General features: G+C 43.7%; 1 pseudogene; it reads right to left on the bottom strand.

The window, feature by feature from the left end:
- Positions 1 to 6982: 6982 nt before the first annotated feature.
- LOC110332980 lies at positions 6983 to 8250 on the bottom strand (annotated as a pseudogene).
- Positions 8251 to 12407: the final 4157 nt, after the last annotated feature.

Genomic DNA, 12407 nt, shown 5'->3' with positions numbered 1-12407 from the left:
TTTTTTTTTTTTTTTTACAGACACACTCTTAGTACACACCTTTAATCCCTAACAGTGAAGGTAGAGTTAGTTTGTAGAAGGAAAAAGCCATATTTGAAAGTGACATCTAATTGAGGGGCAGACAAAGTGATAAATCAGAGAAAGATTTGACAGAATGAGTCACAGATAGTATACACCCAACTCACAAAAGAACAGCAGAGAGAGAGAGGTTACTTAAGGGAGGGGCAGCAGTTTTACCAGAACAGTTTCACAAAGACAGGTTATAGAGAGAACAAGCTAGACACAGGAGAAGACAGAATGAGCTAGAAAATGAGAAGGAAACAGAAGATTAAAATATATTGTTAAAGTTAGTATGAGGCCAGGCAGAGCAATTCAGTCAGAATCCAAGAGAAGCCAGACTGAATCACTCAGCTTGAAATACTAGACTGTATGATTGTAAGGAGGATAGAAGGTTCCAGGCTTAGACCTAGGGGTAGTTAGAACAGAAAAGGAAGTGCTCTAGGCTCACCTCAAGCCATGTATTCACACAGCTTGGGTATGGCTCTCATCTCATCACTTCATCTGAGGAAATAAAAGCGACATTTACATGCAGTGCACATGTGGAGATCACAGAACACCTTTGGGGAGTCAGTTCTTTTCTTCCATCATGGTTCCTAGGGATTAAACTCTGGTTGTCATGTTTGAATTCCAAGTGCTTTTACCTAATGAGCATCTCATGGGCCCTCATCCTGATTTTTTTTCTAAGCATAATCTTGATCAGATTAAAATTTTAGCAGCCATTTATATACAGCATCAATCTTTCCTACCAGCAACCTTCTCCTTTTGTGTAACATTCTCCTCCTGCCTATTCAATAAGGGTGAATGTGTAACCCAAGCCAAGGGTTTCATTGTGTGGTTCAAGGTCAGAGGAAGGACTACAAGGTTAGTTTGTGGAGAGAGATGCTGAGAGAGATGCTGAGAGAGATGCTGAGAGAGATGCTGAGAGAGATGCTGAGAGAGATTAGTCATTCTGGGTATCTCCCTTCAGAGTATACCTAGCGCCCTGCCCTTTTCTTCCTCTGCCACTGAGATAGTGCCAATGAAGCCCTTTTCTGTTGAGATGCCCAAGCTTTTAAATTCAGAGTCCATTTTAGAGAACCTGACCTAAGTTTTAACTTAGGTAGACTAACAGGCTGGTATCTAGCATTAGTTTCCAAGTTGTCCCCCAACAGAACCTGAGCCTAGCTCTTGTCTCTAGGCTAATCCCTAACAAGAACAGAGTTTCCAGGTTACACCCCCCCCCAATCTCCAGGTTATTCCCCCAGCAAACCTGCAAACGCTCACCCCCTGTCTAATGACCATCAGTGCAGAGGAGAATAGAAATTAAGTTTATGATATGACTCCCAGCACCAGCCAATTATGTTAAAGGCCACAATAGCTTTCCAATTAGATGCTTGCACATTTATTCCCCAGTTGCTGATTACTATAAAGCCTTGCCCCAATAGACATTCAGGGCTCCACCACCACCACCAAAACCATCCTGTGTGACAGTGGTGCGTTGGGGAGGCTGAGATAGAATAAAGACCCTGCTGTCAGTTGCATCAGATTGGCTCCTGTTTTTGTAGTTTTTTGTTTTTGTTTTTCTGGTTTTTCAAGACAGGGTTTCTCTGTATAACCCTGTCTGTCCTGGAACTCACTCTGTAGACCAGACTGGCCTTGAACTCAGAAATCCACCTGCCTCTGCCTCCTAAATGCTAGGATTAAAGGCATGTGACACCACTGCCAGGCCTGTGTGTGTTTTGAGGAATCACTAACATTTCCCTGGCACAACACTGTCAACTGTCTTCCCCCATGTAAGAACTCTGGTTGAGAAAGCAAAGAACAGGCAAGTGACAGAGAGATGGACAAGAACAAAGAAAGGGGGGAACCTAGTTGTGGTGGTACACACCTTTAATCCCAGTGCTCTCAGAGGGCAGAGTCAGGCAGATGTCTGTGAGTTTAAGGCCAGCCTGGTCTATGGAGTGAGTCCCAGGACACCTAGGTCTGCACAGAGAAACCCTATCAAAAAAAAAAAATAAATAAAAGGGGAGGGGAGTGAGAGAAAAGAAAGAATGAATAAGCCTTCAGGTTTTTTTCCCCCTTAAATTCTGAGAACAAACTTGGTCAAGCAAGCAAGAAAGGTGTCCCTTTGACAGTATTAGGAAAGCTTTGCTGCCAAACATTTCAAAGGATGTAAAGGGATGGTGAATCCAGACCGATTCCAAGGCTACCTACTAAAATAAGAAACGATGTAGCTTACTTTGCAAAACAAGAGTCATTACCTCCAGCCATGGCTTTCATTCCCAACCATCAGTGTCACACAGCTTCATCTCCAGTCTTAAACCATTTGAAGTCCACCAGTAAAGGAAAGATAAATAGATTAAGATGGTATTTTTAAAAAGAAGGGAATTGTGTAAGGCAAGAGTGGAGACCATGGTGGTGACCACGTGCTTAGCTTCTTGATTAAAATTACCTGGCTTAGGACTTAGTAAATAAGTAAGTTATTATTATGTACCCATCTTTGTTAATGACTTAGGTAAGTTTGTGCTGCACACATGGTCTCCAACCACCAAATGCCAGGCAGTGTGGTTGGATATCAGATAGACTTATGTACTAAAACTGTCTAGCCCTGGACTTATGGGACAGGGGGTATTAGTAGACTTGTAATTACTGCTTCTATTTCACTAGGGTTATAGGTCTGTGTAAATTGCTTATCTGATCTTGATTTTAACTTTAGTAAGTGGTAGGTATCAAGAAAATTATCAATTTCTTTTAGACTTTCAAAATTGGTGGAATATAGTTTTTTAAAGTATGTCTTTATGATGCTTTGGATTTTTTCAGCAGCTGTTGTTATGTCTCCTTTTCAACTCTAATTTTGTCAACTTGGAGCTTCCTTTGCCCTTTAATTAATTTGGAGAGGGTATTGATGTTCTCAAAGAACCAACTCTTAGTTTCACTGGCTCTTTATATTTTTTGTATTGTTTTTCTGTTTGTTTCTATTTTATTGGCTTCAGCCTTGCTTGTTTGCTTGTTTTGTGTCATCAAGTCCCTTTGATGGGAGTTAAGTATTACAGTTTCCCACTTACCGGTGTGTGAGGGTCAGTATGTGATTTTAGCTGCAGTATTGTTTCTTTTATGAACTTGGGTGTCTCTGTGTTTGGTGCATACATGTCAAGAATTGCAATATCCTTTTGGTGGATTTTTTTTTCCTTGATTAGTATGTAGTGTCTTTCCACATCTCCTCTGATTAGTTATACTTTGAAGCCTATGCTAGCTCCTTAGGTCCCTTGCTTGAAACATCTTTTTCCATCCTTTTACCCTGCGGTGATATCTACCCTTGATGTTGGGGGTGTGTTTCTTGGGTGCGGCAGAAGGATGTATCCTGGTTTTGCATCCATTCTGTTAGTCTCTATCTTTTCATTAGGGAATTGAGATCAATGAGTTATCAATGAGTAGTGTTTGCTGATTCCCGTTACTTGTTATGGTGTGTGTGGTTGTTGTCTCACACACACACACACACACACACACACACACACACACACACCCTTGATTTGCTAGTTTAAGATTATTCCTTGTGTTTTCTTGGGTGTAGTTAACCTCTTCAGATTGAAGTTTTCCTTCTAGCACCTTCTGTTGGGATGAATTTATAGACAGATAATGCTTACATTTTGTTTTATCATGGAATGTCTTTTTCTCTCTCTCTCTCTCTCTCTGTTGTGATTGAAAGTTTTGCTGGGTATACTAATCTGGGCTGGCCTCTGTGGATTCTCAGAGCTTATAGAACATCTGCCCTGGTCCTACTGTCTTCTATAGTCTCTGTTGAAAAGTCAGGTATTATTCTAATAGGTTTGCCTTTCTATGTTACTTGGGGTTTTTTTTCCCTTGCAGCATTTAATATTTTTCCTTTGTTTTGTACATTTGGTGTTTTGATTATTATATGATGAGGGGAGTTTCTCTTCTGGTTCATTCTATTTGGTGTTTGTGTTTCTTGTACCTTGATAGGCAGCTCCTTCTCTGGTTAGGGAAATCTTCTTTTATAATCTTGTTGAAAACTTTTTCTGGGCCTTTGATCTGGTTTTCTTTTCCTTCCCCTATCCCTATTATTGGTCTTATATTCAGTCTTTTCATAGTGTTCCAGATTTCATGGATGTTTCATGCCTGGAGATTTTTAGATTCAACATTTTCTCTGACCAAGGTATACGCTTCTTCTATTATGTCTTTAATGCCTGTAACACTAAATCACTACAATAATACATCACTATGGATCATTAATATCACTGTATTGGAAAACTCAACATGCTAAGCGTGGTGGTGCACACCTTTAATCCCAGCATTTGGGAGGCAGAGGCAGGAAGATTTCTGAGTTCGAGGCAAGCCTGGTCTACAGAGTAAGTTCCAGGACAGCCAGGGCTACACAGAGAAACCCTGTCTCAAAAAAAAAAGAAAAAAGAAAGAAAACTCAACACAGTTGTTATTTCATTCATAAACTAGAAGCATAGAATCCTAAACAATGCATACACGTGTCTTATTGCATGCATATAGTTGTGCCAAAAAAAAGGTTCTTATGACCCCCGGGAATCAGGATTTAGGACTGCAGTGGGGTCAGGGCATGATTATTCAGCCTCAGAAGGACGTCAGTCTTCATCCCAGGAGTCTCCCATTGTGGATACTGAGGCTCAGGGTTCCGTGTAACACAGGGCAGCCCACAAGGCACTAATGGTCAAGTCAGCCAAGGCTAGTCCTCTGGGATGGGGATGGACCAGAGACACTGTTACAGAATCTCTTAGTTAGGATCTTATTGCCTTGATACATCGTGACCACGGCAACTCTTTAAAGGAAAACATTCAACTTGGGACTGGCTCACAGTTTCAAAGGTTTAGTTCATTATCATCATGGCAGGAACCATAGCAGCAGGCAGGCATAGTGCTGGAGAGGTAACTGAGAGATCTACACCTTGATCTGCAGGCAGCAGGAGGAAACTGCATTCTATACTGGGTGTCACTTGAGCATATATGACCTCAAAGCCCGCCCCCACAGAGACACACTTCCTCTAACAAAGCCATACCAATGAACAGAGCTACTCCATATGACCAAGCATTCAAGCACGTGAGTCTATGGGGGGGGGGCATACCTATTCAAACCAGCACACAGGGAGTTGTGAAATCAAGACAGAATGCACATCCCAAGCAGAAGAGTTTCTGAGCTCTATGAACAGGACTCTAAGCCATAAAAACAATAGGGAAGAGTATCTAGGTTTTTGGGTTGAACTTGTGGAGACCTTGTCACTGGAAACAGGGAGCTTTCTGGAAATCTCTTTAGTCCAGAGCAGAAAATGTCTGGTCCAGTCCTCTAAAGTCAGGTATAGTGATATCCTCAAAGGGGGACTGAAACTATAGTGTCACAAGATCCAGGACAGCCTAAATTAGGTACCTAAACCCTGCCTTCCTTCCTCCAAAGATATATATATATATATATTTGGAACTATTTTGAATGGATGAGTGGCGGATGTAAAGTTGTGAACAGTATCTGATGCCCTCTCTCTCTTCTGCATCTCTCTCATCCTTGCAGTTTAACGGACTATGCTGTCCCAGGACAAGACACCCTTCAACATCACACTTCTAATTATCTCTCAAGATTCATGAACAGATACTTTGATTGAGTTCCTCTGTTTTAATTAATATCATTCATAGAGGTTCAATAAGAATCCATCTTTCTTTTTGTCAAGATATAATTGGACAAATTGGTCATCATCAAATTGCTTGCCCTTTTGTAGTTATGTCTGAGTGAATTTCATTTGATTGAGTGTAACAACCGTCACCAAAGGACAAAGGTTAGACACTGGATGCAGTTTTCATGCCTCTAGGGCCTGGCCTGTGCTCGGGGTTGCCACTAAAGGCTGGAAACCTGTGGGGGAACAGTTGGGGGGGGGGTATTGGAAATTTGCCTTGAAAGACAACACTCAGGGCATGGGGTGCATAGAGACATCAGAAGACAACATGCAGAAGCACTGTGTGGGTAGCTGGGATCTAACCCAGGTCTTCAGGCTCAATAGCCTGCTGGCCATCTTCTTTACCTCATCAACTCGGATATACTTCAGGAACCATCTTCTCCATTTATGTTCTTTTATAGCCCTTTGGAGAGGGTGACTGTCATTATGGTACATGTGGCTATTGCAAAGACAATGAGGTGTGGCTCGCCCTTAGGGAGGTTCACAATCACTGACTCCACTGAGCCTTACCCCTTCCCTTGGGTATGTGCTGGGAGAGACATTATGGAACAACGTCCCCATCCCCATTGTTACTAGTGAGAGCCATATGTATCCCTCAATGAGATCCTAGACTTGAGCACTCCCTCAGCATGTTGTTACAGCTGGCTAAGCTGCCAGTGGGCTTCTGACTTCTAGATCAAGAAGAGAAATTTTTCCCTCTTTCCGCCTCCTTTTCCGACACCAGTCGACATCCAGGGGCAAACCTTCCCTGACAGTCTGGCCATTATGGCTCTTTTTTTTTTTTTTTTTTTTTTTAAGATACCCCACCCCTCCCCCTATGGAGCTGCTCCCAAAAGCATCTCCCAGTTCTCTCTCTCTCTCTCTCTCTCTCTCTCTCTCTCTCTCTCTCTCTCTCTCTCCCTCTCTCTCCCTCTCTCTCCCCCTCTCTCTCCTTCAGCTCCCTGCTCTCAGCAACTGCTGAGATTCACCTCTTTTCTGCCCTGTTATATGTCTTTCAAGCTCTGATAAAATGGTGTATAGACTTCTTGCTGAGTGCTTTTGTTTTTGTTGTTGCTTGTTTTGTTCTTTTTTTTTTTTCCTTACTTAAAGTTTTTACTTTGAGACATCATGGGGAAAAAAAACTTACAGGGATACGTTGAAGAGAGAGACATGGTCAAAGGAAAAGAAGAGAGGATAGAAGAGAAGCATCAGTACAGCCAGCCAGTGCTGAATGTGAAGTTCTGGGACTCTGACATGCTACAGGGGCTCAAGAGAACCCTCACCCTCTCCTTCAACCTTCTCCAGGTCAGCCATGTCCTCACCGGCTTCAGAAAACCCCGCCCCCTTCTCCATTGCCCTCACCACAGACACGAAGAACACAGGGTATATATCAGGTCAGACATACGGCCTAGGAAAGCCCAGGCTTCAGCAATGGTTGCGGTGTTGCTCAGCCAGGTCGCTATCAGGTACCAGACTGGAAGGCTTGTAATTAATGACAACCTTGAAACCAGTGCGACACCAGTCCACACACTGCATGTTGTGCTTAGTCTAGATGGTGACAGTGGCAGCATTGGCATCTGTGGGTACCATTGTCACTAAGGTGCGGCATGCAGAAAGTCATGTACTTACCACGGCAAGGGTCGCATTCCTCCATCGGGTTGGCTGGCTCAAAGCAGGCATTGGTGATCTCTGCTACAGAAAGCTGCCCATAGTAGGATTTCTCAGCAGAGACGACAGGAAAATATGTGGCCAGCAGGAAATGGATGCAGAGGTCAAGCACCAGGTAAGCCTGGAATTCTGTCAAGTCAACATGCCGGGCCACATAAAATCTGAGGGAAGCAATGACAGAAGACACAATCTGGCTAATAAGACTAATGTTGAAATTAGTATAGGTTGGATGCTCAAGATGAAGGATTCTATGACAGATATTATGGATGGCCCCATTGCCTGTCATGAAGACACCATCAGAGTGCTCCGGAGTGGTATGGGTAATGAGGAGGGAATTGTGAGGTTTAATGACATTGTCAGGAAATGGCAGGGGCAGGTTGGGCAAATGGACATCTTTCCATAATCAACAGAGAGCCCCTCCATCAGCAGGGAGGTGAACCCAGAACCAGTTCCTCTGCCAAAGCTATGGAAAAACCAAGAAGCCCTGAACACCTGTGCAATGGTCAGCCAGCCTGCAAATTCAGTCCAAGGCAAGGCTAATAACGACTTCCTCGCCACTTGTGTAGTAGTCACAGGCATAGTTCTGGCAGCATCTTCTTTGCCTGTGAGGAGTCGCTCAGGATGGAAAAGCTAGTGGTAGGTACCAGGGCGAACTTCATCAACAGGTCTATGAACGCTGCCATGGACACATGCTTGCTAGCCCCTGTCTCATTGAAGAAGGTGCTGACGGAGTCAGCTCCAACAGCAATGGTCTTGTCATTTGGCATCTGGCCATCCAGCTGGATGCCACATTCTAAGCAGTGTAGCTCCCTGCAGGCATTGCCAATTTGGACTCCAGCCTGGCCAACATGGATGAAGATACACCTACACTCTGGGTTAGGAGGCAAAAGTGAGGGAAGAAGTAGTGACCAGGTCCCAGTTGCCATCCCCGACAAGCTAAGGGGTGCGTAGTCAATGGGATGTTGGTTTTTCTATTTGACATGTAGTTATGTGTCAGGGGTGGAGAGCACATGTGTCACCATGCACTTATGACATTCAGAACCAGTATTGTGTCAGTTCTCTCTTTCCACGGATTGAACTCACGCCATCAGGTCTGTGCAGAAAGCACCTTGGCCTTCGGAGCCCTCTTGCCAGCCCCTGAGTCCATTCTTAAAGTCTGTTTATCAAGAGAGACTGAGAGGTCACAAAACAGAACCCAGATTCCCTGTAAAGAGCAAAAGGGAGCAGGGCGTGGTGGTGCACGCCTTTAATCCCAGCTCTTAGGAGGCAGAAGCAGGCGGATTTCTGAGTTCGAGGCCAGCCTGGTCTACAGAGTGAGTTCCAGGACAGCCAGGGCTACACAGAGAAACCCTGTCTCGAAAAACAAAAACAAAAAAAATACAAAAACAAAAACAAACAAACGAAAGAAGAGCAGAAGGGAAGATATTCTAAAGAGAGACACTTGGGCCCTCTCTTTGTTGATCAGACTATTGAAACAGAAATTGGAACTGCCCAAGGATCTCACAGTGGGAGATGGAAGGGGCTGAACCTACAGTCAGCCCAGGGAAAGCCATCTCAGAGGAAGAAGCAAACAGTTCTAACTTGTCAGGTCAACTTGCAGGACTAATTAAACTGAAGACAACAATGGGTCAATGGCGGGTAGGGCCACCCCTCCACAGGACATTCATGGTTACACACACCCTTTGCCCTCTATCTGCATCTAAACCTCATGTTGGTACCATAATGATATACTTGATGGATCGCAGTGTCTCTGTATTTGTTCTCGTCACACTGTAGCCACCCTGAATATACCTCATATCCCAGCTCTTCACTATTGTTATTTTCTTTGATCAATCTCTTGATGGGGGGGAGGTGTGTGTGCTGAGCCCAGATTGATAAGGCTGCAAGGCCCACAATGCTACAATAACAGCTGGAAAGCCCATTGTCCAAGCAGTTTTTCTGTTGCTGATAAACTATTCCAGCAGAAGCGGTTTAATGAAATGAAGGGCTCATTGTATCTCACAGCTCAAGATCTAGCCTGTCTTGCTGGGGAAGTTAAGGCAGCAGAAGCTGGAAACAGTCATATCCCGCCCACAATCAGGGATGGGGTGGGGTGGGGGGTGGGGAGTGGGCAGGCAGAGATGATGCTTGAGCTTAGCGGGCCTCTCCTTTTGATGCAGCCAGGGATCCAAGCCTAGGTCATGGTACCGCCCACTTTTAGTGTAATTGACATAATCCCTTAGAGACTTAACCAGAGGCCATGTGATGCTTGCCTCCTAGGTGACTCCAGGTTTTGGAAAGCAACACGAATCACCACCACGTTCATCTGACACTTCTAACCTACCAGACATCACAGCTTCCCTACACGGGACACGGCAGGGTCCTGGTTGCTTATTGCTGTTACCATACGGCTGATGACAGGGCAGAGTGAGTCTCTGCCATGCTGGACTACGCGTCACTGCGCTGGGAGAGGCGGCAGTTCAAAGGTTTACAGAATGCAGACCTTAGTGGAGAACTTTTCACTCAACCCCTTTTTAACGTGGGGACTGTCTGTACAGTGTGGATGTTTTAGAGGGCACAGAACACAAGACCTTTCTATCCCAGGAGACCTGTAGCTCCACAGACGCACACCAGAGGGAGCAAGAGATCATAAGCTCCTGAAGGAGAAGCCTGAGGGTTAGACTAACAATGCCATAAACCCACTGATAAGGCCCTCAGAGGTTGCAGAGCCAGCCAGCACTTCCAGCTAGGCTGACCGGTAAAGGCCTTTCCCTCATGAAACTGCTCTTCAGGACTGTGACAGACAGGCTGGTTCTGTCAGATGAGTAAAGCCAAAACCCAAAACAGGTGAAGTCATAGATAGACGGAGCTGAACCAAAGGAACCAATCAGCTCCCAGAAACCAACACAGACCTATGAAGTTCTGGATAGTTCAAAGAAACATAGGGTGCAAGAGAGAAACACGTGAGTCGCTCGGTAAATTAATGGGGAGATAAAGTGAGATCATTAACCCAGAGACAGAGAACACCAAAAAGAGGAAATAGGAATTCGTAAGCTACTGAACACAAGGGACGTGCAGTTTTCCCAGCACAGGAATTTCAAAGGCTCATATGATCAGCAGAAGAAGAAATCAGAAAAATCGCCAATAAGCCACCTGGGATTGTTTAGAAGCAACAACAACAACAACAAAACGAAGCAGAGAAAAACCTAAGGAAACACCACCGTAACGTCTGAGAGGCCAATGTGGCCTCGTGGAAGACTCGTACAGAAAGAGAGAAGGAACAGGCGAGTTTATTTAAAGAAACTTCTCAAATCTGAGAGAGCAAATAGACATCCAACCCAAAAAGTTCAAGGGAGTCTTATAAGACTGAACTGGCAAAGGCCTGAGTCATCCGATAGAGTCAAAGCTAAAGAGGCTGCCAGCAACATCGAGAAAAGGTGACCGGCCACACACAAGAGCACTAGATGGATGCTGTTAGCAAATCTCTGGATACAAATGTTAGAGAGGGACCGGAAAGACGGCTCATACTACTGTGTCAGAGGACTGAAGGTCAGTTGCAGCATCTACCTGTAACTCCAGTTCCTAGGGACCCAGTGCCCTCTTTGGACCTCCTTGGGCGTGGCACACACATAATGCACAGCTATCTATGCAGACAAAGCACCCATACACATGCAAAAAGAATGAAACTTTAAGAAATAAAATAAACATTAAAAAAAGGTGAAATAAAGTTCTTAGAAGATAAATAAAGGGGCCGTTTTTTACCCCAGGTCCTCTTGCCAAGCATTGCATTCAAGTTAAAATTTTAGCAGTGCAAAAACATAGCGATCCTCTCTGCTGGGCATAGATTTATGAACTAGTACAGGCGACTGTGATTCTATAGTGATGGTATATAAATATCATTGGATTCTGATAGAAAGATAAAAATACAAAATAACTGTCAGTATGAAATTATGTTAAGAGGTACAAATATGGAAAGAAAGTATTTGTAGAATTTTCTGTTTTGAGATGGGGTCATTGTAGTCTAGGCTGGCCGAAAACTATCTGTGTAGCTAAGGATGACTTTGAACTCCTGACCTGCCTGTTTCTGCATCTCAAATCCAGGGATTACAGTCATGGGACACCAAGCCTGGCCAATTTGTGATATTGGTATAGAGAAGAGAGAACAATACAGCTTTGTATGTGACAACAATTACAAACAGATTATTGAAGCTAGGAAATATTGCATTAAGTCTGGGTGTTTTCATTGCAAGCCTATAATCCAAGCACTTAAAGACTGAGGCAGGAGAATATTAAATTTAATGTAGCCTGAGCTACAAAGTAAGACCTTGTCTGAAGGCTATCATGTTAATCACATTTCAATCTGTGCTAAATAAGCTTAAGAAGAGGAAAGGGTTTTTTTTTTGGCTTATACTTTTAGAGGTTTCAGTCCATGTTCAGTGGACTTTTGAACTTCTGGATTTTGAACCTTTGAGGGGTCAGACTTCACAGTGGAAGTGTGTGGTGGAGGAAACTAGTCATCTCATGATGCATAAGAAGCAGACAGAGAATAGGGAGAGTGGTGATCACAATAGCCCTTCAAAATCACAGTCTATTGGAATGAGAAACTTCCAGTGGATTTTCCAATCTCAATATTCCACTGCCCAACAGTTTCATGGGCTAGGGACCAAGTCTTTCACACAGGGGTCTTTGAGGGGCATATACACCTCACAACGGAGGTTTAATGTAATCCTCCTGATACACACAGAGAAAGTGCATATTGAACAAGATTTAAAAAAAACATACTGATATGTAAGAATCAATACAGCATAAGGCACAAGGAGAGGGGAAGGGAAACATAATAACTATAAAATAAAATCTTATAGAAAGCCCATATGGGGACTGTTATTACTGGGAGTTTAAGTGAATCACATCTTCAGTTAAAAGATAGAGTGGTGGAATGGGTTAAAGTAACTGTGATCCCATGAAATAGTGTCTGCCGCAAACTGGCTTTAGAGAGAAGGATGAATGTATGAGAGTAAAGGGCTGGGGAAATATG

Source organism: Mus pahari, chromosome 15 (assembly GCF_900095145.1).
Source record: "Mus pahari chromosome 15, PAHARI_EIJ_v1.1, whole genome shotgun sequence".
Taxonomy (NCBI): Eukaryota; Metazoa; Chordata; class Mammalia; order Rodentia; family Muridae; genus Mus; species Mus pahari.
Note: the sequence above shows the minus strand (reverse complement) of the source record. Positions and strands in the feature narration are given on the sequence as shown.